Source organism: Lissotriton helveticus, chromosome 6 (genome assembly GCF_964261635.1).
Source record: "Lissotriton helveticus chromosome 6, aLisHel1.1, whole genome shotgun sequence".
Taxonomy (NCBI): domain Eukaryota; kingdom Metazoa; phylum Chordata; class Amphibia; order Caudata; family Salamandridae; genus Lissotriton; species Lissotriton helveticus.
Genome location: NC_136067.1, coordinates 1,686,575,677 through 1,686,603,089, shown reverse-complemented (window position 1 = coordinate 1,686,603,089; position 27,413 = coordinate 1,686,575,677).

Here is a 27,413-nt window from a genome sequence, read left to right as displayed (position 1 = left end):
TGATTTCTCTGCCCTAGATGCCACTTACCAGAGGCTCACTTTCACCATATGTTCTGGAGCTGCCCCACCCTACGACAGTACTGGTCTGTAGTCCTTGAGACACTTAAAGAACTCACAGGTCTTATGGACATACACTCCTGGGAGGCAGTCGCCCTCAGAATATTCCGAAGACCAAAAACCCACAAAGTGCCTGTCCGCTTCGCATCACTGGCAACGCTACTAGCTAAAAGAAGCATCGCCATGAACTGGCGAGCACCACTGGGTCCCCCGATAGATGCGTGGGTGGGAGCGGTAAAAAAGTGGGCAGCAGCAGAAGAGGGGACGCTCAGGGAGGAGGAGGTTAAAGGACTGCGGAAACACCCCATATCCATGGAATGGGCCCAATTATTGCACCAGTTCCACCACTTACGAACGCCTACCGACTCCAACACACCGCACCGGACTTGGAAGCATGCACCCCAAATGAGAGTATGCGCAACACCACCCTCACTTCCTAGACCAGCACGTGAGGCACACTAAACCCCAAGGGGCACTGCACGTCATACTGTAACTGGCTCCGTCGCCCAAAGGATTGCCCAAACCCAATGCCCTAAAACCTACACACTATAGTTGAACCGACACGGACAGCCTACCCGACGTACACACCCCTGCTCCCCCCTCAATGCATCCCCAGTTTATTCTCCCCAGTTCTCCCTGATGTCACCTTATGGGGAAGATATGCAGACTGTATGGACAGTTACCCCCTCTAGGTCCTATCACTGAATAAGCAATACCACTGTCGATCAAATGAGTATAATGAGATGTAATGTGATAGTTTTGCAAAAATGTTAATAAAAATATATATTTTTTAAAACAGGTAAGATGCCATCTTTCCAAATTGGTCTGAATGACAGAAACCATGTGGTATTTAATTCTCGTAAACAAGGTAAACCCAAAATTTAGACGATGCGCTCACGACACGACATCTCCAGTAGAGCTCTCTCCACGGTGCATTGGGTGTTGCTGGTGATTTGGCTTGCCATATCGTAGCAATAGGAATAAAAACAGGATCCCTGCAACAAGTGCTAAAAGCAGCGGCAGTCCGCAAAACACAGAGTGCACGAAGTTTGGAATGATTCCGAGGACTGCTTAGAAAGGTGCTAACAGTCCTGAAGACACGTTCAAAAATACATGTACACTACCGCTCGTATCAGACATGTTTAAGATAGGTCCCAACATTTCTGAGAAATGTATAGGGCAGTTTGTATTCAAAAGGGCATGTATCTTAGCAGAAGTCCTTGTGACTTGTAGATCATAGGTTTCTTTGGCGGATGTCAGAGGTATTGTTTGTTGTAAAAGAATGGCTTTCATTCTGCTTAGAGTATCAATTTGTATAGAAGGGATGTTCAGTGAAGGCCATAAAGGCAATTCCCCGGCTGCCTCTATTCGTGGAAACAAGACTTGCATACAACAAGTGACCCTGGATATAACCGTTACTAGATATGGGATACCTGGCAACATGCCACAGCAGCTGTGATCTTTGAGCATGAGGGAACTTCCATTCGAAAGTTGGCCAAAAATTGGATTAATCACTGTAGCTGATGAACCTTGCAGGTGACAGGATAGGTTTGTAGTGGAACCATCACAGGCCACGTTAAGTTTATACCCTGACATAGGAGAAAACCGCTTAGTGCGTTATCACAGTTAGTACCGCTAAGAAACACTTCACTCCCCCCACTCCAACATCTGTGTGTGTGTAAGGTAAATCCCAGGATATCTTGATGTATTCTTTACCCAACCTTTCATATTTGCCTGCTTTTATATGTTTTAGGCATTACTGAAAATGGAAAGTTGTAACAGGCAGAGTAATTTTACCATGTATGATCCACTCAGTAGCTGGTTTTTCTGCCACTGTGAATGGTAATTTTTCCAGTTTTTCAATGCGCAGCACCGTATAGTCTGCTCCCCTTTGTGCCAGTTTGATCTGTTTATCAGTGAGATTAAATTCTGAAAACAGTGACGTAGTGTTGATTAAACGCCAAGGCACATAGCCTGCATGCAGGTTTTGTAGCGTTCAGCCTAATAGCATGATAGAACGTAATTGAGACTGACCATGTTGCAACATGACCAAGTCTTGTTCCATGATGTCTATGGCAGAGACACAATGCTGTCCAATGAATATATCCCTGATGACAGTCTGCACCATCTTTAAGTAATATAGAATGTATGTTCTTCCAAAATTCAGGAAACGTGGAATCAACTGTAAGTTTTTCAGCGTTTTTGGAGGTTGGAGCAGCGCACACTTTTCTAAAAAGTTGGCTGCCAGGCTTTTGCCTTGACTTGAAAGCTCATATCCTAAGAAAAGATGTCGAGATGGGCAATTCTCGATTTCTTAAAATTAAATTTGTAGCCCTCAGAGGCGAAGCCCAGTATAATGGTGTTCACCCTGTTCAAGTGCCTATCTAGGTCATCGTCTGTCGGATAGATATCATCAACATATGACAATGCCTCTTCGTCATAAATTTGTAGTAACTCTGTTACTCTTGCTGAGAATAACCCCGGGCTGTTCTTGAACCCTCGTGGGAGTCGTCAGAAGTGACGCTGGATCCCCATTATTGAGAAAGCAGTCAAATACCTAATTTCAGGTGCAATGTTTCGACATAAGAAACCGTTTGAAATGTCTAATGTGGTTTTATATCATTTACGGACAATGTTATTCATTAATGCTGTACTGTGTGCATTTTGCACTGCAAATGTTTTGCAACACGAGTTTAGATGTCTGTAATCCAAAACTAGACAATATGTATTGTCGGGTTTGGAGACAGGAAACAAAGGATTGTTCATTGATGAGCTGCATGTTTCAATCACCACTTATTATTCTAGTTGATCTAAGATCTCCCTGACCTGCTTTTTAGCTTCTTTTTTAATTGGGTACTGCCTTTGTGCAGTTGGTTGAATTTTTAACTGGATCTTATGGTGAGGTGAGTCCTCATCCCAGCCTACATGATTGTTGTATAATGCTGGGGCTTGGGCAACTGCCCATTTCCTGGCATAAGTATATTTTAAATGTACTGGAACATGGTTGGAGAAGGCTGGCATAATGATGTTTTCGCCATGTGGGCATTCCCTTACAAATTCTGGTGGCCAGTCCTGCTCTGCTAGAAGTATATCATAACCCCTTGAAAGTCGCTCCCAAAAGTGTGCTTTCACTTTTCTTGGTATGTCTCCATCCATCCGGAGTGTTAGTTCATATAACCTATGTGTTCAAGTCCACTGTCTCCAGAAGTCTCTTCAGGTTCTGGTGAGCTATTGTTACTTCTGCTGCACTTTCCAGCATTGTCTGAGCCCATTCTCCGTTCTTTAGTTCTGTCCTCAGAATTTTCGGAATGTCTGATCCTCAGACCTGCTACCTTCTTTTTGGAGAAGTGAGGTTTGTGTTTGTTTTTCTGAACATGTTGATCGTCTTTGGACTAAACTCGTTCTTCTTTGTTTTCTGATCGTCCTCTTCTTTCAGATGTCTGTGACGATATCTGAAAGGTACGAGAGGAACATGTATCAGTATCTTGATACTTATCAGATTTACTCAAATTATCCCTATTCCTGAGGTTGTACCTCCTTTCAGAGGGCTCCTTTTGAGGAGACCTACCTCGGAAATGAGAATGCTTCTCTTTGGAATGTTGTTTGCTATTTTCCTATTTCTTTTTAGATGAGGTAGGATTATTTTTAGTAAAGCCCTTATAAGGACTTTCAGACAGTTGTGGTTTAACTGGTTTCCCACCCAAACTGTCCCTGACTAATTCTTCATAGGATTTTTCAAATATTCTGGGTAGTGCTTGTTGTTGTTCTGTTACATCAAATTCCCTTAATTTCTGGCAGATCGCCACTGATGCTGCTTCTCCTTTAATATTAGATAATATTATGGTTGAGACCTGGTCGAAATTTTTCAGTAATTTCATACCTAAATTCAGAGCAGGCTCTGCCCCGTATTCATTTTGAATCTGTTTCAGGACATCAGGTATTACCGCCATAGACGGAACACCATGTGTTTTAGAGTCCAGCAAAGGCTGTGCCCCAATAGGTGCAGTCCTCCAGATGTGGTGTGACCCCCATTTGCAAGCAGATCGTTAAGATTCTGTGTTTCTTATAAGGGCTAGTATCTGGAAATACTGCTTCGATTTGAGTAATTTTTCCAGCTATCCAGAATGGAATTTGTTCACGTTTTGCGGGTAATTCACCCATGACTGCGTGTAAAGTCTGTGGAGTGATTTTTAGTGTATTCCGCTGGTGAGAGGTTTATTGTGAAATAACTAATGGTGTTTGGACTGTAAAAGTCTGCATGACATATTGGACTAATTGTTTGTAGATTTTTATTAACTCTTTGAGTTGAGCAAGTAATTCATCATTTGACATGATGAGGTGTGTAATTAGCTAAAATCGGCCATGTTGCTCCTTGTCTACCTAGTGGACCGGGCCTGGTAATGTGATTTAAATGTTTTAGGGCACCTTTAAACCAGAGCTCATGCTCCTGGTATGTGAGAGGAATCACAATATCCTCAAAAGGAATATATTCCTCTGGTGGATCAGTTTCTTTGTAGTAGTGAAACATTTTTGTTACTGGATGTGATTCAGGGAATACTATCCATGAGTAGAATACCTCTGTCTGGTTAGATACATGTGCCTCTATCACAAAAACAGCTGTACCACCTCTTGGTGTTAGGCCATGTTTTATAAGTTTTAGAGTGAAGGCGCTCCTTAAATTTGGAGGAATTATTATTGCATCTTCATCGGTTTCTTGAAGACCTGTACGATTAAAAGCTGCTGCGACTTGGTCGGCTACAACCCCACTAGTCACGGTGTTAGTGTCACTATGGGACATTGTTTAATGAAAAATGCAGAGCAAGTTTCAAGGGAACAAAGATAAGGTGCACAATATTTTGGAGCTTTGTATCCTTCAACGTTGAACAAACCAAACAGCTAATACATAGGATTTTTATCCGACTCAGCTATGGCAGATATCATCCCCACCCACTCCAGATGTCTTCTGGAGTTTTATGAGTAGGGGTCTCTGAGAAAAGCATGACTGAGTTACTTCAGTATCTAGCATTAAATTAGTGGCTTACCAAACCATTGGGCGCCATGTAGTGTAGTTCCTATATCCCTGATAGGCTCTGCGCATTGGAATGATATACACTATAGATTCCACATAGGATTGAGGTCAGTATGTCTCTATCGAGTACATTAAACTTAATTACTTGTGTGTGCCAGCTAACTCAGAGGTCACAAGAAACTTCTCGAATGAACATTAAGGGATTAGTCTCTGATAACCGCATAAACATGACTTTGTTTCCCTTAGAATCGGAACACGTCTCAGAATTATGGAAACAATAGATAACAGTTTCCCCTCAGTCAATCGTGCGTGCTTCGTTTCTGCAGAGATGCACAGAAATAGATAGACGGGCGTTTTCAATAAAAAGGGTTTTATTGAACAGTCTTATTTCTCATGCAAGAGATATGAGCTGCTGCAATCGTAAGACAGAATGCGAAGTATAATACGTACAGTGTTAGCAGTAAGATCTAATAATACTGCAATAGCATGGTTTGTAGCTATGACATATATTCATAAAAATACATACAAAAATAACACAGGCTATAATGTGAATACTCATCTGGTGCTTCTAAATAGTTCTATCCCCAGTGTTCCTAACCTAAGTGTAGTACGAGGTAAGAAGTGGGTGCTGTTTTCTAAAATATAGCTAGCTATAGTTTAGTATTGCCAAGAGTTTGCCAAAAGTTACTCTAGGTTCTAGTCTGCTCCATACCTTAGAATGAGAGAGGTTGGAATCTCTTTCTGGGTCTCGATCTATAACACCCCGCAAGAGAAGTCAGAAACACTGGAGCTGGATTCTCTGTGAGGAGGATGACAGCGTCTGGTCAGTGCGTTAGGCGGGGACTCAAATGCCTTCTGAACTTGCCGTGGTAACCTGCATAGCCTAGCCGTGCAAGTATGCAGCCGAACCGTGGTTTGCCATGGCAAGTGAAGGTATATTTATACCTTGAAGGTGTTTAGGAATGCCAGTATTGACGTAAAAGTCAGGCAGAGGAACGTCATGAATGAATCCCTAAGGAATAGATGTTCATGCATAATAAATGAGTTCTTGGAGAAATTAATAACCCAAGCAAGGGGAAGTCCTAAAGGCTTAAGAGTCTGGTTTTCCAAGAACTCATTGTGACATGGATTGACGGATGTAGGTGACCATGCCTGTATTTGGTTAGCATGGATAATGCTTAAATAAGAGTTGGATTTCTATGCCTAAATAAGGGTAATAGGAATTGTGCCTATATAAGGGCATAAATCGGGAAACCTATATACGGTATCTAAATCGACACACAACAACATATACTGTGGGCTTGGTGGCAGCACACCCCCACCGAATATGTCAGCCTATGTTTTCACATTAGCTAGCTCGCAGTGCTACTAGAATCTCCTGTTATCAGAGAGATTAGTTATTGCAACTTCAGAACATAATAAACTCAGACGCGTGGAAACAATATACTACTTTTCACCAAGTCACTCCTGCTTGCTTGTTTTGCTCTCAGAGAGATACACAGAAAAACAGTTGAGCGTGTTTACAATATGAATTTATTGTACTGTTGTTCTTCTCATGTAAAATAAGTGCGCTGCTATAACTGTAACACAGTAGCAGAGATATAGAACCAGCAGTACAGTGAATAAAAGGAAATAGTATTGTTCTACCATTTTGCAATAGTCATGAACACATACATGAATATGAAATGCATTTATAAAATAAAGTGCGTACTCCTAAGATGCCTGTCTAGATGTACTTAAGAGTACCTAGCATGTGAGTAGGTGCGAAAGAACCTAAGTCTAAGAGCCTGAGCCTAGGAGCCTAAGTCTAAGAGCCTAGGTCTAAGAGCCTAAGAGCCAAGAATCCCACTAGGCTTTAGTCGAACCCCCATACCTGAATAGTGAGCTTGTGGGACTTCATTCTGGACTTGAGCTGGACACCCCACAAGGGATCGTCAGACCACTGTCAGCTGGAGCAATGGCATGCCAAAGCTGCAGCGTCCCCGGTCATTGTCTCGGCCTTGAAGTCTCAATTCCCTCCTGCTTACTGATAGCAAGAGGTGCTGTATTTATACAGTCTATGTGCATATGTTCTCCATTGTTCAGTATGAGGATGAATTTGGGGATTAAACCTTGTGCGTCGATGGGAGAGGTGAAGTGGACCTCCTGTAGAGTGTACTCATAAATTATTCATATGTGCTAAGGATGACGTCTTAGCAATATTGATTGGGAAAAACCACCCTCTGCATGGAACTAGGTGAAAGGTTATGTCCATACAAGGCAGTCTGTCCTTATCTGGAGTTATGTCCTTAAAAGGCTCGTTCATATGAAATGATGGTGAGATGATGTAAGGAAAGTGTATGATGTTCCCTAGACCTATATCAGGATATCAGGGTACCGATATGAAATATAACAGTATCTCCGCCCTCAAAGAAGCCCTCTTCTGACACTCTCGAACTCAGTGCTTCTCCAACTGGATCTCCACAGCCCCTACAAGGAACATCACCAGCAACAGACCCACTAAGCATGCCAGCTGGTTCACCCTCTAACTACTCACCAGCCAATGCCACTGTAAGAAGCTAAAGACACAGTGGCGCTCCAGCAAGACCCCCATCAACCTCACTACCTGCTGACCTCAACAGCTACCAACACCATCTCAGGGAGGCCAAGAAGGAAACCCTCACCAACCGCATCGAGGCAAGTGCCAATCACACCAAGGAACTCTTAGCATCGTCAGATAGTTCTCCTGCCCCACCACCACCGAGAAAATGATCCACCCCTCTCAAGCCCTCTAGGTCACTCTGGCAGACTACTTTCACCACAAGGTCACCGACATCTACTGCAACTTCAACCTCAACCCATCGACCTCAACCACCTCCTGACCCAAACCAGCGACTCCCGCTCCCACTGAATCAACGACTGGAGGCTACTCATGACTGAAGACACCATTTCAAGCATGAACTCCATTCACTCTGGTTCCCCCATAGACCCCTGCCCGCACCACATCTACAACCTTGGAAGGGAGGTCATTGGCAGTGTCCTCATGGAAATCCTGAACACATCCATCACAACAGCCACCATCCCTGTTGCCTAAAAAGCATGTGGAAGTCAAGTCCCTCTTGAAGAAACCCTCTGCCAACCCCAATGAACTCAAAAACGACCCCATCTCACTACTCCCCTTCCCTGCCAAGGACCTGAAAAAGCCATCAACTGCCAGCTCACTGACTACCTTGAAGAAAACAACCTGCTAAACCCTTCCCAATCTGGCTTCCAGCCCAACCACAGCACCTAGACTGCCCTGATCGCAGCAACAGACAACATCAGGAACCTCTTCGGCATAGGTGGAATGGCAGCCCTCCTTGACCTCTCGGCATCCTTTGACACCGACTCTGACCACATCCTCAACACCAGACTCCACCACATTGGCATCCAAGGAAATGCACTAAACTGGATCTCCTCCTTCCTCTCTGGCTGAACACAAAGGATCCACCTACCTCCCTTCTCCTCCATACCCAAAGACATCATCTGCAGCATCCCCTAGGGCTCCTCCCTCAGCCCCACCCTCTTCAACACCTGCATGATACCTCTTAACGACATCACTTGTACCCACGGCTCAACATAATCTCATACACCGACGTCACCCAGCTCCTCCTCTCCCTCACAGAAGACACTGACACCACCAAGACCAACTTCAGTAACACCATGAAGAAGGCCAACTGCCTACAACTCAATTCAGATAAAAACAGAGGTCCTCGTCTTTGGAAACAAGCCCTCCCCTTAGGATGGCACCTGATGGCCCACTGACCTCGGCCCCTCTCCTACCCCCACCAGCCATGCACATAACCTCGGAATCATCCTGGACAGCCAACTGACCATGTAACAGCAGATCAATGCCATCTCCTCTGCCTGCTTTCGCACCCTCTGCATGCTCTGCAAAATCTTCTGATGGATCCCCATTTCAACCAGGAAGACAGTCACCCTGGCAACACACTTACATTGGAACCACCAAACAGCTCCTGAGCCACCTCCAGACCTTTCAGAACTCAGCAACTAGACTCATCCTTGACCTCCCTAGAAGAACCAGCACATCCCCTCACCTCAGAGCTCTCTAATTGCTTCATGTCTTTGAAAGAAGCCTCTTCAAACTCCTCACTCACACCTACAAAGTCCTCCACAATTCCAGACCCGCTTACATCAACAACCACCTGACGTTTCACCAGTCAACCAAGGAGCTCCGCTCTTCTACCATTGCCCTGGCCCACAGCCCCCGCATCCACCGAAGCCAATGCGAAGGTCTCTCCTTTTCGTACCTCGCTGCCAAGTCTTGGAACGACCTCCACCTACGCATCTCCCCCTCACTGGAGGACTTCAAGAAGAAGCTCAAGACCTGGCTCTTCAACCACCACAGCCACCCAACCGAGGCTCAGAGAACCCCAGTGCCTGGAGATCCCCCGGGGTGACAAGTTGCGTGTTACAAGACCTATGATTGACTGCCTCATATTTCACCATGCCTACAGGAGATGGTGTATTAGTATGGGCATCTCTTGTTGGCTGTGCACCCAACCACTGTACAACAATCTTACATTCAGCCCACAGATCATTTGGTACTACAATGTCAAATAATGTATTCAAATCAATCCACAACACTTTTGAAATGTTAACAAATCTCTCAACCTGTGTGTACAGCTGCATGGGCTTGTCTGTTAAGTTTGTAAAATTGTTTGTAAATACTGTAAGATCCCCTCTGCTCCATGGTATATGGACATACACTCCAACCACTATTTCTCTCAGTGGATAAGATGAAGCTTCTTCCTCATCTTGTCAAGCAGTCGATTACTTTTTCTTTTTTCCATCTACCTCTGTTTCTTTTTCTTATCATGCTTCTTGGACCAGTTATTTTCTAATTTCTCAAAATCACGATTTGGGGATGCATTTTACCAATTTAGTTATATGTAAATGCATTACTGAAGAACACATTGTCTCAATTGCTCCATCCTCTAATTGAATCCTCTAACTCCTATGTGAAGGAAAACTTTTTGAAAGGTCAACATCATACTTTTGGGTCAAAACAGTAAATTTATCATGTATAATTGCTGCATGTCTTGTTATTTCTTCACTCAAGTAAATCAATTCTTTTCTTTGCTACTGCTTCATATGTTCAAGTTCTAAACACCCCATAATAATTCCCTTTGATTCCACTTTTAGTTTTGATACATTAAGTAGTCTCTCTCTTTCGAGTTTTAGGGCAAATTGTCTTTCTGCACTTTCTGTCTTTCTAAGGCCTGCCGCTTCTTCAAACCCTGGTGTAAAAATCCCACCCTCAAATACTTTTGCATCTCTCTGGACTAACGTGGTTGTCAACACAATTCTTACCCCTTTTCCCAGTGATTGAATTGTTAGTGGTGGTTACCATGCACCAACCTGTGAATTTTGTGATTTCAGGATGAACTACCCTGACGTTGTTATTCCTCCTGCAGCTCCTTGAGCTCCCGAAGTTGGGGCAATGTTTATTTGGGCAGTGTCAATCGGCCTGAGCACTGTCTGTACTCTTGCAATTTGTGTTAATTGTACTGATACAGTCATAATTGAAGCAGCGACACCGGGTGTGACCATAGTTGATGTTGTGCCAACAGGTGATGGAGCAATCTGGAATGTCTGAAATGGTTTCTCAACCTGCGTCATGCTTTATTCAACATGAACAGTAGCCACATAAGATGGTTGACACTTGGCTAAAATGGCATCCACTATTTCATCCCCTTAATCACTATCTGTGTCAACCTTCTTCTCGTCCTTTTTCTTTTCCTTTTCCTGTGGTTTATTCATTTTGGATTTATGAGGTGTCTCAGTAGTAATAGCTGGGTATAGTCTAGTTCCCTCAACTACAGCTTACCTCCATCTCTGTTGTGCCTCATACCATTGAGCATTTGCATAATTACACACTGCTCTTCTCATTTTCTCCTGATATTTCTCTCTTTCCCCGTCTCATGCTACCTTCTCCCATATATTCAGTGTTTTGTATTGTGTGGGTCTAGGTGGTGGCTACATTGGTACAGCTTCTCCTTCAACCTTTCAGTATTAAAAATTTCAGAGGTACCATATCTAGGAAAATTCCATGGACTTCCTTTTCAGTAATCTTGCACCATTGACGAAGCCACAAACATGCATGCAATCCCAATTCAGTCATCATAAATTGTGCAGGCGTACCCTCAGGAAGTGTTTCTTCACCTTCCCATATCGGTATTGTAACACCACCTCTTGCAAGATTCCTAAATTATTTAAAACATTTCATGATTGTTGGACCTGGCCCTTTTTGGCAGGTTCACCCTGAAACTTTTTGCTTTTTCCTAGCCTATTTCTGGAAGCTGGTGTTGGTGATTTTAGGCCTTTGCGCACTTTTTTACTGTGGTACAGTGTAAAGTGCATGAGCTCTCTGTGTATGTGTGGTGAGTGACCTGCCCTCCCATAGGAATGCATGGGGAATATGTGTGACCATGGTAGTTCCTGATGTGTGGGGAGTGCAGGGTCGAGTTTGGTATGTGCGAACTCGTGAGATTGAATGCCTCTTAATGATGTATGTGGCATGAATGTGTCTAGTGTGAAAGTGCCACTTCTAGACATGGGTGTGTGTGTGTAGTGAGTCTGCTGGCACGTGATTGGCTGGTGCCTGGCTCCAGGAGTGCCTGGGCCTGCTTGTGGATTGACTGTCTGGTTTGAGGGTGAGAGGGGCTGGGGAGCCCCCAGGAGGTTGTCTGAGTCAGCCCTTGGTTGAATGACTGCATCTGCAACTAGAGTGGTGGGAGGAGATAGCACCTGGGAGTGAATAGGGCTGTGCCTGCCTGCCACAATGCTGGCTCCACCTCCTGCTGGGCGGCTGTCGCCTCTGCCCCTCACACTGAAAGGAGTTCCCTATAACCAGTTGTAGTTGGTTCTCACTCTGCCTGCACCCTTGAGACAAAGGATTTTGGGTATAAAAAGAGTGCTGTGACATTATAAAAATGTTCTTGATTCTGACTTGAATCCTGCCAGGGGCGTGCTGCTGCTTGGGCTCAGGGGAAGACTTGCCTCCCTGGGCCCTGCCTAGCCCCTGGATACCTGATGGACCCTGTGCTGGGACCCCTCTGCTTTGCCTGGGGGGATTGGAGGACTTTTCTTTGCTGATGGGCTGGTTTCTCAAACTCTTGGTTCCAGGACTTTGCTTCATCCTTTTAAGCACCCTGGGAGTGCTTTCCTTTTTATTTCAGGACCCCTTGGTACATCTAGCGCTGGGAGCGCTTTTGGTTGTGTCTCTAGCGCTGAAAGCGCTTTATCTTGACCTCTAGCGCTGAGAGCGCTGTGATTGCCCTCAGGCGCCTGGAGCGCCTTATCTGTTTTGGCCGGTGCCCACCCGGTATGTACCTCGTCTTATTATTGATTAAGAAAGGGAGCCCACCCCTCGGTTGAGTCCTCGCCTGCCCGCCCGCCTGAGAAGGGCCGCCGCGCTGCCCACAGTGACCCGGAAGCTCTAGGGGCCAGGACCGGAAGTCCCGCCTTCGCAGGAGCAGCCCGAAGACAAAGAAGTGCGGCCGGAGATAACGCGGGGCCCCCGTGAGGAGAGGGTAGCCCCACACCGAAACCAGCCTGCAGTGTCCTGCCCGGGGCTCCAGGGTGAAGAGAGAGCCCCGGGGAGAGAGGAGTCCGACTGAGGGGGCTGCCCTTGCTGTGTGATCTGGGACTCACCTGCAGTTTGTTGTTTCTACTAAGGTAGAGGAAAGGGGATTTTGCTGTGTGCTGTGTCCCCCCACCTGCTTGAAGAGGGACTGTGCTGTGTGCTTTGTACCTCAGAAGTGAAATAGTTTCCAGATCCCAGGTGGTAGACCAGTTGATGGAAAGAGGTTCTGAACTGGTGGGAGAGTTGTGTTCTGGTGGGTGCCTCCCTGGGAGGGTGCGGAACCCCAGAAGTAGAGGTAGGGTGGGGCATGCTTGCCCGTGACCTCTGGTCAGCCTGAGGGTATGGTCCCTAGGTTGAAGGATCAGTAGTAGTTGTAGCTACACTGAGAGGGAGAGTGGAGATTGACTATTGTGTGTCAGGGGTTACTGCCCCCCACTCTGTGGATTGGTCAGGACCGGTGACATTTGGATGGCCTATGGCCTGGTCCTGGCCGTGGATGACTAGGGAGTACCAGTGGGGTATCATAGTTGTGCCAGAGAGCTCTTGTTGAGAGAAATACATGTGGGTTCAGAGTGGCGAAAAACCGGAGGGTGTCCCTGCCGTGCGGGCCCGTGTCCGTGTTTTGTCGCCCAAAGCAGGGAAGCCCATCAGTGGAGTGATTGGTCTACCCTGCGTTTTGGCTGGAAGGGGGTTGTGTTGGACCTAGCCCTTTTTGGCAGGTTCACCTCGAAACTTTTTGCTTTTTCCTAGCCTATTTGTGGAAGCTGGTGTTGGTGATTTTAGGCCTTTGCGCACTTTTTCACTGTGGTACAGTGTAAAGTGCATGAGCTCTCTGTGTGTGTGTGGTGAGTGACCTGCCCTCCCATAGGAATGCATGGGAAATATGTGTGACCATGGTAGTTCCTGATGTGTGGGGAGTGCAGGGTCGAGTTTGGTATGTGCGAACTCGTGAGATTGAATGCTACTTAATGATGTATGTGGCATGAATGTGTCTAGTGTGGAAGTGCCACTTCTAGACATGGGTGTGCGTGTGTAGTGAGTCTGCTGGCACATGATTGGCTGGCGCCTGGCTCCAGGAGTGCCTGGTCCTGCTTGTGGATTGACTGTCTGGTTTGAGGGTGACAGGGGCTGGGGAGATAACGCGGGGCCCCCGTGAGGAGAGGGGAGCCCCACACAGAAAGCAACCTGCAGTGTCCTGCCTGGGGCTCCAGGGTGAAGAGAGAGCCCCGGGGAGAGAGGAGTCCGGTCGCAGCATCAGAGAGTCCCGAGGAGCGGAAGCTCTCCGTCCACAGCCGCCAAGACCGGTGAGTGCCCGGGAATGGAGGGGGGCGTCGGGGCTAATTTCCTGTTGCCCGCCCCTCCCCTCTAGTGAAAGGCTCGTGGGGGCCTTACTTGTTTTAGAGCCTGTTGAGGCTCCGGGGGCATTACTTTGTCTTTGAGCCTAGTGAAAGGCTCCGGGGGCATTTGGTGCATTTCGAGTCCCCCCACGAGGGACTCCAGCGAAGGGGGCACATTTGTCTAGGGCCCCGCGGCCCCTCCTACAGCGGGGGCATTGTGGTTCTCAAGCCCATGAGAGGCTCCACAAGGCGACATTTCTTGGGTTGAGCCCCGAGAGGCTCACAGCGCTTCATTTGTTCCAGAGCCCGAGAGGCTCAAAAGTGCCACAGTTTCATGTAGAGAGCCCACGAGGGCTATGGGGGCATTAGTAGTTCGAGCCCAGAGAGGTTCTTGAGTGCCACATTTGATTAGGAGCCCAGAGAGGCTTGTGGCCCCATTTCTTTGCTTGGAGCCCAGAGAGGCTCAGGGGCTACCAGTTAATCAGAGCCTGCGTGGCTCCCACGTGGTCACATCATTATTGATTCCCAGCTGCCCAGCAATTAGTGGGCAGCTGCACCGTTTAGGACCCTGACATTGGTGCACAGGGCGTCCTAGCCCCAACAAGGCTAGTTGGCCTAGGGACTGCCACAGGTGGTGGCTTGTGTACGTTTTTGCGCAATTGTGTGGTTTTATTGCACCTCTGAATGTTTTATGCATCATGTGTTTTTCCTTGTTCTTACACCGCTGAATGTATTTTTATGCATCATATGTTTTCCTTCCCTGCACCTCTGACTGTGTTTTGATGCATTATGTGTAATGTGTTCTTGCTGATACCCCTAAGGGTATTTTATTCTTAGGTGGTCGTGTTTTGCCTAGTAGAGTTTATACTAGAGAGGTTATGTGCCCATGCGTGATCTAGGCCTATGGTTATTAGTATTGCATAGTGTGTACCTACCTTTACTAGTAGTTACTGGTTGTGACCTATAATTGTTCTTTTGTGTTACCCTTATTCTATGATCTACAAAGTGCTATTTCTAAAAGTGTTGATTCTGACAGTGGCCATGTGGCCCTGTCCTGTAAATAATCCCTTGTGAATATTGCCCGTGCCAGTTGGCACAATGTACATGTGTGATTTCTATCTGATGTGTTTTGACAATACAAAAGTTATTTTTATATAACCTTGTGTGGAGTTCCTTTTGTGGTGTGCCTAGGATGTTGTTGCTGTTGTGTGCTTGCGCAAATGCTTTACACATCGCCTCCGGGATAAGCCTGTCTGCTCGTGCCAAGCTACCAAGGGGGTGAGCAGGGGTTATCTTGGCGTGTGACTCCCTTGCCCTGACTAGAATGGTGGTTTCTGCCTGGCTTTGGCGTCAGCCCTAGCCAGCCAGAAATAGCCAGTTCTAACAATGATCTTTGCAAAGGTTGACAGTAACCAGTTTAATAAAGCAATCCAGATTTAATATTTTAATTTTGTTCCATAAACCTCAAATCTCCATCTCTAATCCTGTCACCATTTATATCTTTGAAGACTTGTTAACCAATCTCAATGCGGTATTTACACAATGATTGATCTATAACAGCGTGGCACTGTGTCTTCATCAACCAAATTGTGGAGAGTGTGGCTCACTGGTTAGAAGCGGCAGACCTTGAAGCAGAGGTCAGGCCCGGGACCAGGGTTCAATTCCTGATGCGGCAGGGTCTTGGGCTCAATGTCCGCGGACTCGATAATTCTCGCCTCGGTGCCTACTCTAATCATGGGTTCCACTCTGCAACTCTGGGCAATAGCTTGCTTAATCTCCACAATGGCCCCAACAGTGCTGGGATGCCTGGCTTCACCTTGGGGGCGCCCTGGAGGGGGCATCTCACAGGCAAAGCCAGGATGGGTTCCACAGCGGTATACAGCGCCAGGATGCCCCGAGATGGGGCGGCAGTGCGCTTTACAAGTATACACACATTTACATTTACATCACAACAATACACCAACCAACCAATCCCAGCGCAACCTACAATGGTGTATGATCTCGCACCATGCTGCAGTTCATCCTCCTTTATAATTTCTCTCCCACACACAATTCTACAACTTTTAACAAACAAAAATAAACAATCTTTATCTGCTCCACTAAAGAAAGCCAAAGATAATTCAACAACTGAAAAATTCAGATTTTTATATCTTCTCACTTTTTCAAATAAAAAGATTTTATCATTCACAAGTGAAATCTTATCCAGCAGGAAATGAATGTAGTGCCACCCTTTGCGCAATCAGGTTCTGCCAATATCAATTGATATTAGTACAATCACAACAGATTATTATAATCCCTATCTTAGTTTTGTAGCAAAGGTACCTCACGATCTACACCAAAAACATTCAGCCGACAAGAAAGCCATAAAGTGTAATCTACACTTTCCGTTCTAGTTCAATATTGATAACCCTGGATCTTAGGCTACAACGGGCCTGATAACTCTTTAACTTCTCCACAGTAAACATATAAATTAATTAAATAATTTGCCTCATGCACCCCAAATTACTACTCAATATACACAACAAATATTCACAAAGCATCAACATATTAATTCTCACACCTCCAAAACAGCAACCGCCTTTGAAAATTGCACCTTGTCAGTTTTTAAGCTCGGGGCATTGTGCTCTGGGACACAGGCATTACTCTAACTTGGAATTGTAAATATGAACAAATCTCTAGGCAATAAGTTGCCCGATTAAATTATTAGACCATAACTAGCAGATGGTGATGCTAAACCCAAAGTGCCATGATTCAAATTTAAAATACACATTTTTAGTAGTACAATATAGTAAAATGAAGGCTCAAACTGTATAGGTCACAGGATCAAAGAACTATACATGAAATTACCAAGCAGTGTAATACAGTGTGGAAAAAATATATTAAAAAGGGACAGTGATATGAATGTGACTGTGAATACTTCAATATTGCTTTCACATGAAAAAGTCTAAAAATTCACAAAATATGGATGTAGATGCAAACTATACATGAAACTATGCAAAAAAACAATACAAATGCTTATACATAAAACAAGCCAAGATAGATTACACGACACAAAAAACAGTGAATTGTTAAAATAATACAATGTTGGTTCTTCAGAAAATCGATGCGCGTTTTGGAAAACAAGGTGCCTTCATCAAGAAACCGACATTGAAAGGAATAACCAGAACCAAGTTTAATCTGGTATCTTTACATTAATGTATCATTCAGAAAAGGTCCACTAAGGGGCTTCAAATAATTCAAGAGGAATCTTGTGAAATGATGATAAATCATTAAAAGAAGTAGAAATTAATCTGATATTTAGTCGAGGGCGTAGACGCAGCCTGATGAAACGGGACTTTGATCGGTTACAGAAGCGACTGAAATTATGTAATGCTTCAAAGGAGGCAAAGCTCCTAGGATAAAGGCACAACCTCGATGATGCGTTTCGAGAGACAGAAAGTCTTCAACAAGGTGTCTTCATGAGGAAATAACTCCAGGCTCACGGCCTCTCGCGATAGGGTCTACGAAGGATAAATCGCAAGAATTACTCTAACATGGGCATGTATTTTATTCCATCTCTCCTTAAGACATAAACCTTCCCTCTGCTACCAGATTCTGCTGGAATGGGAATCAGTTTAAATAATATGGTTTATCATCTCTCGCTCGCACAGGGCAGATCCAGCTCGGTTGTCTTTTCTTTCTATTTTTCTTCTCTCTGGTCAAAATATGAGACAGATTTTGCCCATTGTATTTGAGAAATCGGAGCAAACTATCACATAATTTATAATCATAATATCTATTTTTAAGTTCATTCAATGATAAAAGTTTAAGTTTGTTATAAGGGTTTTTGTTTTCATTCAAGGTTTGAAAAAATTTATTTTTATTTGATTAGTTCAATTATTTCAATCAATTAATAGAATTTATAATAAACGTATAGTTAGATCAAAATCATAATAATGCATCATGCATATTCTAAAAAGGAAAGAATCCCAATTCTATGAGTGGGCAGAAAGGTGTCAGTAAGAACCCATAAAGAGTTCCAGTTTGAGAAAAAGAGTGAGCTAGAAGCTCAAATTCAATTAATAACAGCAGAATTTCCCATAAAGAGAGGTTCATGAAACTCAATAGAGTCTCAAAATAAAAAGGCAAAGTAATCATGAAGAAGCATAGCAACTGCAACCCGCAATGAGTTTAGGAAAAGTGACAAAATCAGCTTGCTGCGTTCAACATTAAGCCTTTAGCTTTCAGCCTCAGGAGTGGATGGGTAGAGGATGTGAAAAAGAATTAGGGTAACGGTGTTTGAGCTAAAAGCATCAATTTACTGTAGGAGCATGCATTCATATAACAGAGGAAAAGAAATGTTGTAGTCCATGTTGCATCTTCCCCTCCACTCATCCAATCAGCTTGCGGTATTCTTCTGAGAAAAGACTCAAACCTTCCTTCCTGCATACAAGGCAATGAACTACAGTTGCCATGAAGTGTGAAACTAAGTTATTACAATGACTGCATATGAGGTCTTTCAATTTAAGTCCTTCTTTTTCATGAGCATGACTGCAAAATCAAAATATCAGTTGTAAAAAGAAATTTTTCAGCACCACATCATCTGTTATAAAAAAAGGAAAAAATATTTGGTAACGGTCAGCATTTCATTTATAGCAATACATTTCTAATGTGATTAGTTTTCATAACTCCACTAAAAGATCAGGGGGCATATTATCAAGCAGGGAGTTAAAAATTATCGCTGTTTTAGCGGCAGAAGACTGCCGCTAAAGCGCGATAATGGGCTTGATAATATGGCCTTGTGAATTCCAATAGAAACCCATGTTCTGTTGTGAACATGGGCTTCTATTGGAATTCTCCAGGGCATATTATCAAGCCCATTATCGCCGCTTTAGCAGCAGTTTTCTGTCGCTAAAACAGCGATAATTTTAACGCCCTGCTTGATATTATGCCCCCAGGTTCTTTAGCAAGCATTTTAAAACATTATTTATTAATCAGAAGTAAAGGGATTAGTATTTTCAGAACTCCAGCATTTTTACAGGGACAACTGTTTCCTAAGATAATTATGTCACAAACACCGCTTATAGAGAGGCCTAGACTGAGATATCTCTCTTTAAAATAAATGAAATATTGTCTCCTTAACACCAACTTCAAACTCGATCACTTTTCTGACCAGTCATCTGCTGCCCTCTGAACTATGAGAACCCAATCTCAGTCGCCCTCCCTATCGTCAACCTAGTTTTACTGAAAGCTGGAAAGAACAACACTGACAGATAAATCTTGGAGCCTGCCACTTTGACTGCCTAACTTGACCTGTATGCACTCTATATTTTATTTGCTTTATATCAGATATAATGTTCTCTACACCAGCTCTCCTTCCTCGAAACTTGAGAATGCAAGTTACAAAATCTTCTGGAGTAGTATCATCTCATCATAAAACTCAAATCTACCCTCTGACAGGGGTGTACTTTATCTTCCACAATCACAGGGGCTGTGCTTCACAAGTCCACAATCCTTCTTGAATTCTTAGTCTTAAACTGATTCAACCTTGCTTATGTTGTGCTATTTTATTTGTTGGCTCATGTTGTATCAACGTGGTATTCCCAACCCGGCGGCACCATGCGATAGTATAACGATAACGCGCCAAATGACTGCGTAAAATCAACGCGTCGCCGAAAAAATGCAAAACATGAATGCGAAAAAGGTTGCGATGCCCCAAAGCACGATACAAAAATTAGTGACAACCAGTGACAGGCCAGCGATTCCCACGCGTCATATGGGAAAATGCACTATAAAAAGCAACAAACAAAACACACCAAAGCCAAAACAAACTGCGTTGCACCATGGATGCACCCAGACCGAGTGCAGAGGACAACTCGAACACCACAAGCCCCACGGAGAACCAGCCAGGAATCCCGTGTTCAGGGAAGGGCAAGGAGAAGAGGAAGAGAAAGACAGGGTTCAGTCCACAGGAAAACAGGATCATCTTCACAGAGGTGATAGAACACTACCAACAACTGTTGGTCACCTCGACTGTGTCACTGGCAACACAAACGGAAATATGGCAGTCCATCGTGAACAACGTGAATGCAGTCGGAGAGTTGAGGAGGTCAATGGAGGAGGTCAAGAGGTGCTGGCATGATGTGAAAAGCCATACCAAGAAGAAGCTTGCTGCCAACAGGAAGGCAGCGACGGCGACTGGAGGTGGGAGTCCTGCGCCACAGGAGGAGCTGGAGGAAATGGTGGCCACAGTCATCAGTGTGGAGACGGTGCCAGAAGATGGGGATCTGGACACAGCTCAATATGACCTGACCCAACAGCAACAGGGTGAGTAACGACCAGGGACTGGGGGAAAGGGGGGAGATGGGCACAATTGCACACATGCACATTTATGTGTAGCACACTGCACACCCATAATCATTGTGGAACATGTCCCTGACACCCTTGGCACACTGCAGCACACATAGAAACACCAAGCAGGCCACCTCCCACTATGTGCACAAAGGGGCCACCCTCTCTATCACCAATCCCACAACCTACCCATGCACATGTGCTGAATCGCAAATCAGCTGCTCTGTGAGCGACACTGACAATGCAAGTGAAACTGCATGACCGATAGCATGGCTGCAGTCAAAATACATGACATGGTGCAAGACATGACATTGAGGTGGCCCAGTGTGGATCACATCCTCAAAGTAGCAGGTCACACTCTGACACATCCACGGGCACATACAACCCCTGACGTCAACAACACATCTCCAGACAAAATATGCACAAGAGTACAAAAACAGTCCAAGAGCACAAATGACCCAAGTCGGCAACATCTCAGCACCGTAAAAGCACACAAGTCAAAGGCACACCGCCTCAAAGGGACAAGGGTCCGCGAAATTAGAGCTGCAGGGGCGACTCTCCCACAATGCAGCACACACACATAGCAATCACAGCACATCAACATTGACGACAATGTGGTACAAAGTGCAACACTGTCACTACAGGACAGAGGACACAACTGGTGCTGCTTGTGCTTACCAACTGGCCAATCATATCTGGCATAGTAGAAAACTGTAAGATGATAACGTACGAGTACAACCTCACATCTGTCATGTAGTCGAAATGTCCACTGTCTCCCATCAAATAGCCAGCTCCTCCAAAACAGCCACAATGTACATTGTCATGCAGTCTGTATGTAAACATGTACATGCATCTCCATACATGTAACCCACTGTTAACCTGCATCTCCCCTTTACATTGCAGAGGGACAATCAACACCTCCTGCAGAGCGGACCAGACATCTCTTCAGTGATGATGAAGAGGACCCCCTGGCCATCTGTTCCGACACCCTCCAACGGCTCGTGGACAGCCTCCTCATCCCACCTCCAGGAGCAGGGCAGCCCAGCTGCATCGAGGTGACCCCCACCCCCTGCACTGACCACACAGCAGGAAGCACCCAGCACCTCATAGAAAAACACATGGCCTTCCAATGCTGTGTGTTAGACCGCAAGAAGGACCTGGCTGAACAGGTGCGGGTGGGTTTCGACCTCATGGCTGACAAACTAGATGCCATACGTGGGTGTCTAAGTCCCATCAGGGACCACTTACAGACCCTAACGGACACCCACAGTCCGTTCCATGCTCTACAACAAATCTTGGCTGACCTCACTGGAGCCATTTCTCGGATACAAGAACTATCTAGTCAGACAGACTCCAGCGATGACAGCACAGAGTTGCCACTGCTGCGGAGGACAATGGCGAACATGGAGCGGATGCCACGGCTGAACACCAGTGAGATGTAGCTGGGATCTTCCATGCCCAGCAGATCCTCAACTTGCCATTGCTGCCACAGAGTCTGTCCCAGATGACTGCTGTATCTGGGATACAAGCACCCTCCACCCATCGATGTGATTAAATGAGTTTATACTATGATAATTTTCATATTGTGGTCCTTCCTGTAAAGTATCAATGTTACTTATAGATTGTCCTCGGATGAAGGCCACCATGTAAAATGACAGAATGCATGCTGGGTAATGCAGTCCAAATGTTTAACCAAGAAGAGTTGATGTTGTGAAACATCAATACAATGGACTTCTAGGAAAAAAGTGAGTACTTTGTTTTATGATTTCTTCTGAGAAAACTCAAAATCACTGTTGAAACCCTATCTGGGAATTCACAATCCAGTGCCTTAGGTACATACCCCACCGAATAGGGATGCAGCTATGCTGCAGTAACTTCGTCACACACATCTCCACACCCTGATGTGTCATTGGCACACAGTGATGCAGCCCTACCACCTCAACCCACTGATGTGTCATTGGCACACAGTGATGCAGCCCTACCACCTCCGCCCCCTGATGTGTCAGTGGCACATAGTGATGCATCCATAACACCCCCACACACACCTGACACACCGGACACAGAAGACATATCAGATGAGTAAGATGTGGATGGTAATGACTGTGTGAGGAAGGATGATGTAGCATTCATCCACGCCATATGGCCTGTTCCTGCCTGGTTCAGCCCTCTGCATCATGCCCTGGAACAACACCATCCAGTGTCACCCGAAACACTCGGGGACATTTACCTGGACTCCGACATGGACTGCCATATCTGCTCTGGTCAACAATGACACAGCAATCAGGCTGCGGACTGAACTCTTCCTCTTCTGATTAACTTATCATCCCCCAAAGGACTCTGGTTGGCACTCCAACTGGGCAACCATGTAATGTGGGGTTTGCATGGCCATGTACTGCTCCAGCTCTGACACTCCACCGAATGTGAATAAAACATTCCAAATCACACAGATGTGTCATGTCTATGTTCATTCAAGTATAAAAATATGGATGAATGTAAGGACATTGATTGCACAAAAAAGTTCACCCCAGGAAATGACATCAATGCGCATGCTTGACCCTGACCCACATAGCCAATTAGATGACTGTGAAGGTATGAACTAGCTGTGGCCTCATTGCTCATGAACAACAATCTCGCAACCCCCAACGTAGCCCCGCATCCATGTATTAAATAGAGCTCTGTGTAAAAATGTCAAAGTCGGTAGCAGCCCTAAAGTAATGTCCCCATCACATGTGACAACAGAACATCTCTTTGCATAACTACTCACACTCAACTGTGTGGACACAGCCTGTTTTGATGGATCACATTAATCCACATGGCAAGAAGTTGCCCACCATGCTCACATTGCTGAAGACATGTAAGAGCACAGGTCTACCAGCAACTATCCCAACAACGTCTGGCTCACAGAGGTGGAGCTGTCAATAGGGACTCACCCCCAAGTGATATGCGTCAGTCAGTCACTCCCTGTGTACGGACAATGCTCATTGAGGCACACAATTAATCATTCTAATCAACAATCATCATAGTTGAACACTAGTGAAGTTGTGTTGACTTTATTAGCATGTGCGTGTCAGTACGGGCAAGACAAGGGCCACAACATGCAGACCAATGCTTCAAACACTAACAGACAGCATAGGAACATGTGGAGGTGCAAGAAATGGGGAGGCAAAAATGAACACCAATTAATACGGATGGTAACGGTCTCAGCCCACCTTGCCTTGCTGGACGAGTCATGGGATGTCTGGCGTTTGCTCATTGCCTGTGTCAGGGGACATGACTCACACCCCATGGGATCTGCATAGTGCTGTACCACCAGACTGCACAGACTGTCTGCTCTGCTAACAGTGAGCAGGTGAAAGGGGTCAACAAGGTCACATGTAGTACTATATTACCATGTGTGTACTCTCCCTCCAGCAGTATGTCTGATTTTGGAACATTGCCAAATGACACTGTGCAGCTCCGCTACGCTGTGACTGCCTCACCTTGCACAGGTGTGTGTCAACACGTACATGCATTCAGAGTCTAGGCGAATGCAGGCGAATGCAGAAATGTCCACAGTTGTGGTGGAATATGTGACCATTCCTCCAAGATGCAACAAGGTTTTGGGACCCGTGTTCTGGGTTACAATCAGTTGTGGCTGCAGGAGCGTAGTTACTCATCCATGAATGCGAGCGCAGCTTCCTGGGCAATCAGTTCCAGAAGTATGTCGTTGTCGAGTTCAACGAACACGAGGGCGAGCCAATCCATTAACTGGTCCTGACAGATATGCTTCGTCCACGCCGTTTCACCAATCCGCAACACAGCCCAATAGGGGAGTGCATTGATGTAGTCACTGCACACGAGGACTTGTGCAATCTCCCATGCCCAACTGCCAGCACATACGCCAGATATCAAGGCATCCCATGCACGGGTATCACGGTTACACTCCTGGTCGTGGACTAACAGGGGGTGCACACACAAGTCATAATCCAGTTCAGCTACTGTTGTGTTAGATAGGCAAACATCCATGGGCCACTCAAATGTTCATGACTGACAGTGGAACCAGGGCTGGACACAGGTGACGTACGCAAGACGGAAACTCAGATGGTAACTGATGTGCAACACTGCCAGCTGCAGTGCTCCCAACATATGCAGCATACGTGCACAGTACAGTTCCACGTGACCGGGGTTGTGCATGTGCCCGGGATGTCCTGCCATTGCGTTTGTGTGTCTCATAGACCGGCACTCTTCTGACCTGCAGCAATTATGTGTATGATCATATGCCACAGCTCAGAGCAATGAGTCGTATGTGTGTGCAACGTTTGGACGTATGTTTTTTTTTTACTTAAGTGTCAAGGACATCCTATGCAGGAGTACATCCAGCAGGGACATGTGTGTGGGGTGTGGATACATTGGTCTTTCATTAGCGCATTTCATGGTGTGGAAGTCGTCATATCCTGGTATGGTATCTCTCTTGGGGGTGCCAGCCGCATTCAAGACCAAGGTCAGAGGTGCAAATGTCCTTCCGCCTTATGTATTAAGACAAAGGAGCTTTCATCCATGATGTTACTCTGACTACTGCTTGCATTTTTTAAATGTCACGTGGCAATGGCGCTGCATTCAAGGCCAGGCCTTAGGCTTATGGTACACCAATAGTGAGACACACACAACTGTTGGCATGTATGACCCAAGAGCCAGAGCGGCCTTGCGCTCCTTGTACGGTCTCTCTCTCGCTCTCCCTCTCTCTCGCACTCCTTCTCTCTCCCACTCTTTCTCTCTCTCCCTCTCTCTCTCCCTCTCTCATCTCTCTCTCCCTCTCTTTCTTTCTCTCCTTTTCTCTCTTTTTCTCTCTCCCTCTTTCTCTCTGTCCCTCTCTCTCCCTCTCTCTGTCTCTGTCTCTCTCTCTTTCTCTCTCTCCCTTTCTCTCTCTCTCTCTCTCTCTCTCCCGCTCTCACCTTCTCTGTCCTTTGATGAGCGCATGACACATCTTCTTCTCTTGAATTTTGTCTTGCAGGCTGTGACTTACAGATTGTCCAGGGTAGACCCACCATGACTCTTCCAAATAGTTGTGTTGAGTTAAATTTGGATGTGATATTTTAATTAGAATTTCAATGGTGAATGAATGTTTCTCCTTTTTCTGACCACACATGGATGTTAATTGTTGGAATTGTGTGACATCAGGCGAATTGTTTTATTCATGATTTAGTAAAGTTGTTGTGAAATATCTTTAATATCTTTGTCCCGGGGGGGGGGGGGGCAGGGGGGCCTGGGGTAGGGCTCAGGGGGCGGGGGTCCTGGGGTGGTGGCAGTGGGTGTTGAATGTCCAAGCTGCATGATCAGTGGCTCCATGGCATCTGTTGTTCTTCAGAAGTGGCTCTGGGCTGGGCTCCCTTTTATGGTGCAGGTTGTCACCCGACTTTACACCAGGTTAGGGCAGGTGTTAAATCCCTGCTCCTAACCAGGGCCGGCGCAAGGCATGGGCAGCAGGGGAACCTGCCCAGGGCCCCCGCGCCTGCTGGCAGCCTTGGGGCCTCGTGCCTTTAAGGACTCCAGAGTTCCGAGGCCCAGGGGGCCCCCCAAGAGATGACATTTCTTCTTTGTTTATCACTCTCCCCTGCAGTCCTGTCTCTGTGGGCCTAATGGCTGCATCTGCATGTCGGTGACAGTGATTAGAAAGTTAATTAAAGTGCCCTTGCCTGGGAAGTGCGCCCTACCCCTGTATGAATGAAAGGCAGAATATCCTGCTGGGGGCAGAGCAAAAGAATGGCGGTGCATCACAATGGAAACTCCTCACCTAGGACAGGTGGAAAGGGAGCAGGCAGAGAATAACAGGGGTAAGATAAACAGAATAAAGTGTGTGTGTGTGGGGGGGTGGATCAGATAGGTGTGAGTATGGCAACGAGACAAGAGGTGCATGCAGAGGAGCAGTATCCGCATGCAAAAGTGGATGGAGCAGTGTTTAAAGTCTGCTGGGTTACTTGAGTCTTAGACCTGGTATTAAATTAATATGCACATTGAAAAGGGGCCTTAACTTTTCCTGCAAAAACATTAATCTAGTGTCGGCAAAACAAAGGAAAGTTCAGAAAAGCAGGTGATGAGACGGGCCGCTCTCCATTTTTGCAGTCACCCTCAGAGTGAAAACACAAATCTTAACTCTGCAGTAGCACAACTCTGCTGCCTTTAATGCAACTTCAACAACACTCGTTATAGTTCTTTCACAGTCTCATCATGTCAGAACTGGAGCATTTTCGATATTATATACAAGGAAGACATAGATGTTGCTTATTTATCGTATGCAACTGATAATCACTGACAAAGCCAATAGTACTGGCATATAATAGGTGTAATTTTACTTGTTGTAATATTTATCTGGAGGCAATGACAGAAGCAGCAAAATACCAGTTGGGCGGCGCACTATGCTAAGTACAGATTTATATAGCTTACATGTTGTTAAGCCACTCCCTTAACTACATTAGCCATGCCCCTTTGAAAGACCCCCCTAGTTTTTTCACCCCATTTCAAGCCCTGCTGTCAGGTCAGTATGTTGGCCGTCTTTTTGGCTAGTTGTTGACCTGCTTTATGGTCAGGTGCCTGCAGAAAACTAAAATCAGTGCAGTCTTCCATACCTTACAAAAAACGTGTACAGCAGGGCTTTACAAGTTTAAAACTGCCCTAGTTTGCAAACATGAGACACTTTTCTAGCTAACTAACTCACTAATGGGGGCCCCTTTTATTTTGGTACTGGGGCCTATTTTCTTTCCCAGTCTGATGATGCATCTTAGGCAGGGCCACTGGAATAATGCGATTGTGCAGCGATTTCTGCACAATTATGCATTTGACGCATTTGCCACATAATCCATCATCTGCTGCATAATCTACAGATTTTAACAACAAAATTGCTTTCTATCTCAACAGTTCAAAGGTTACTAAAAACGCAGCAACACGTCTTGCGCATGTGGGAAGGCCCTTTGAAAAGCTGGAATAGTCAACTTCCTATTTCGCACGGCTAAATTTGGGTGTTAAATTGGTACTAATCGGGTGCAACGGGTTCCCAAAC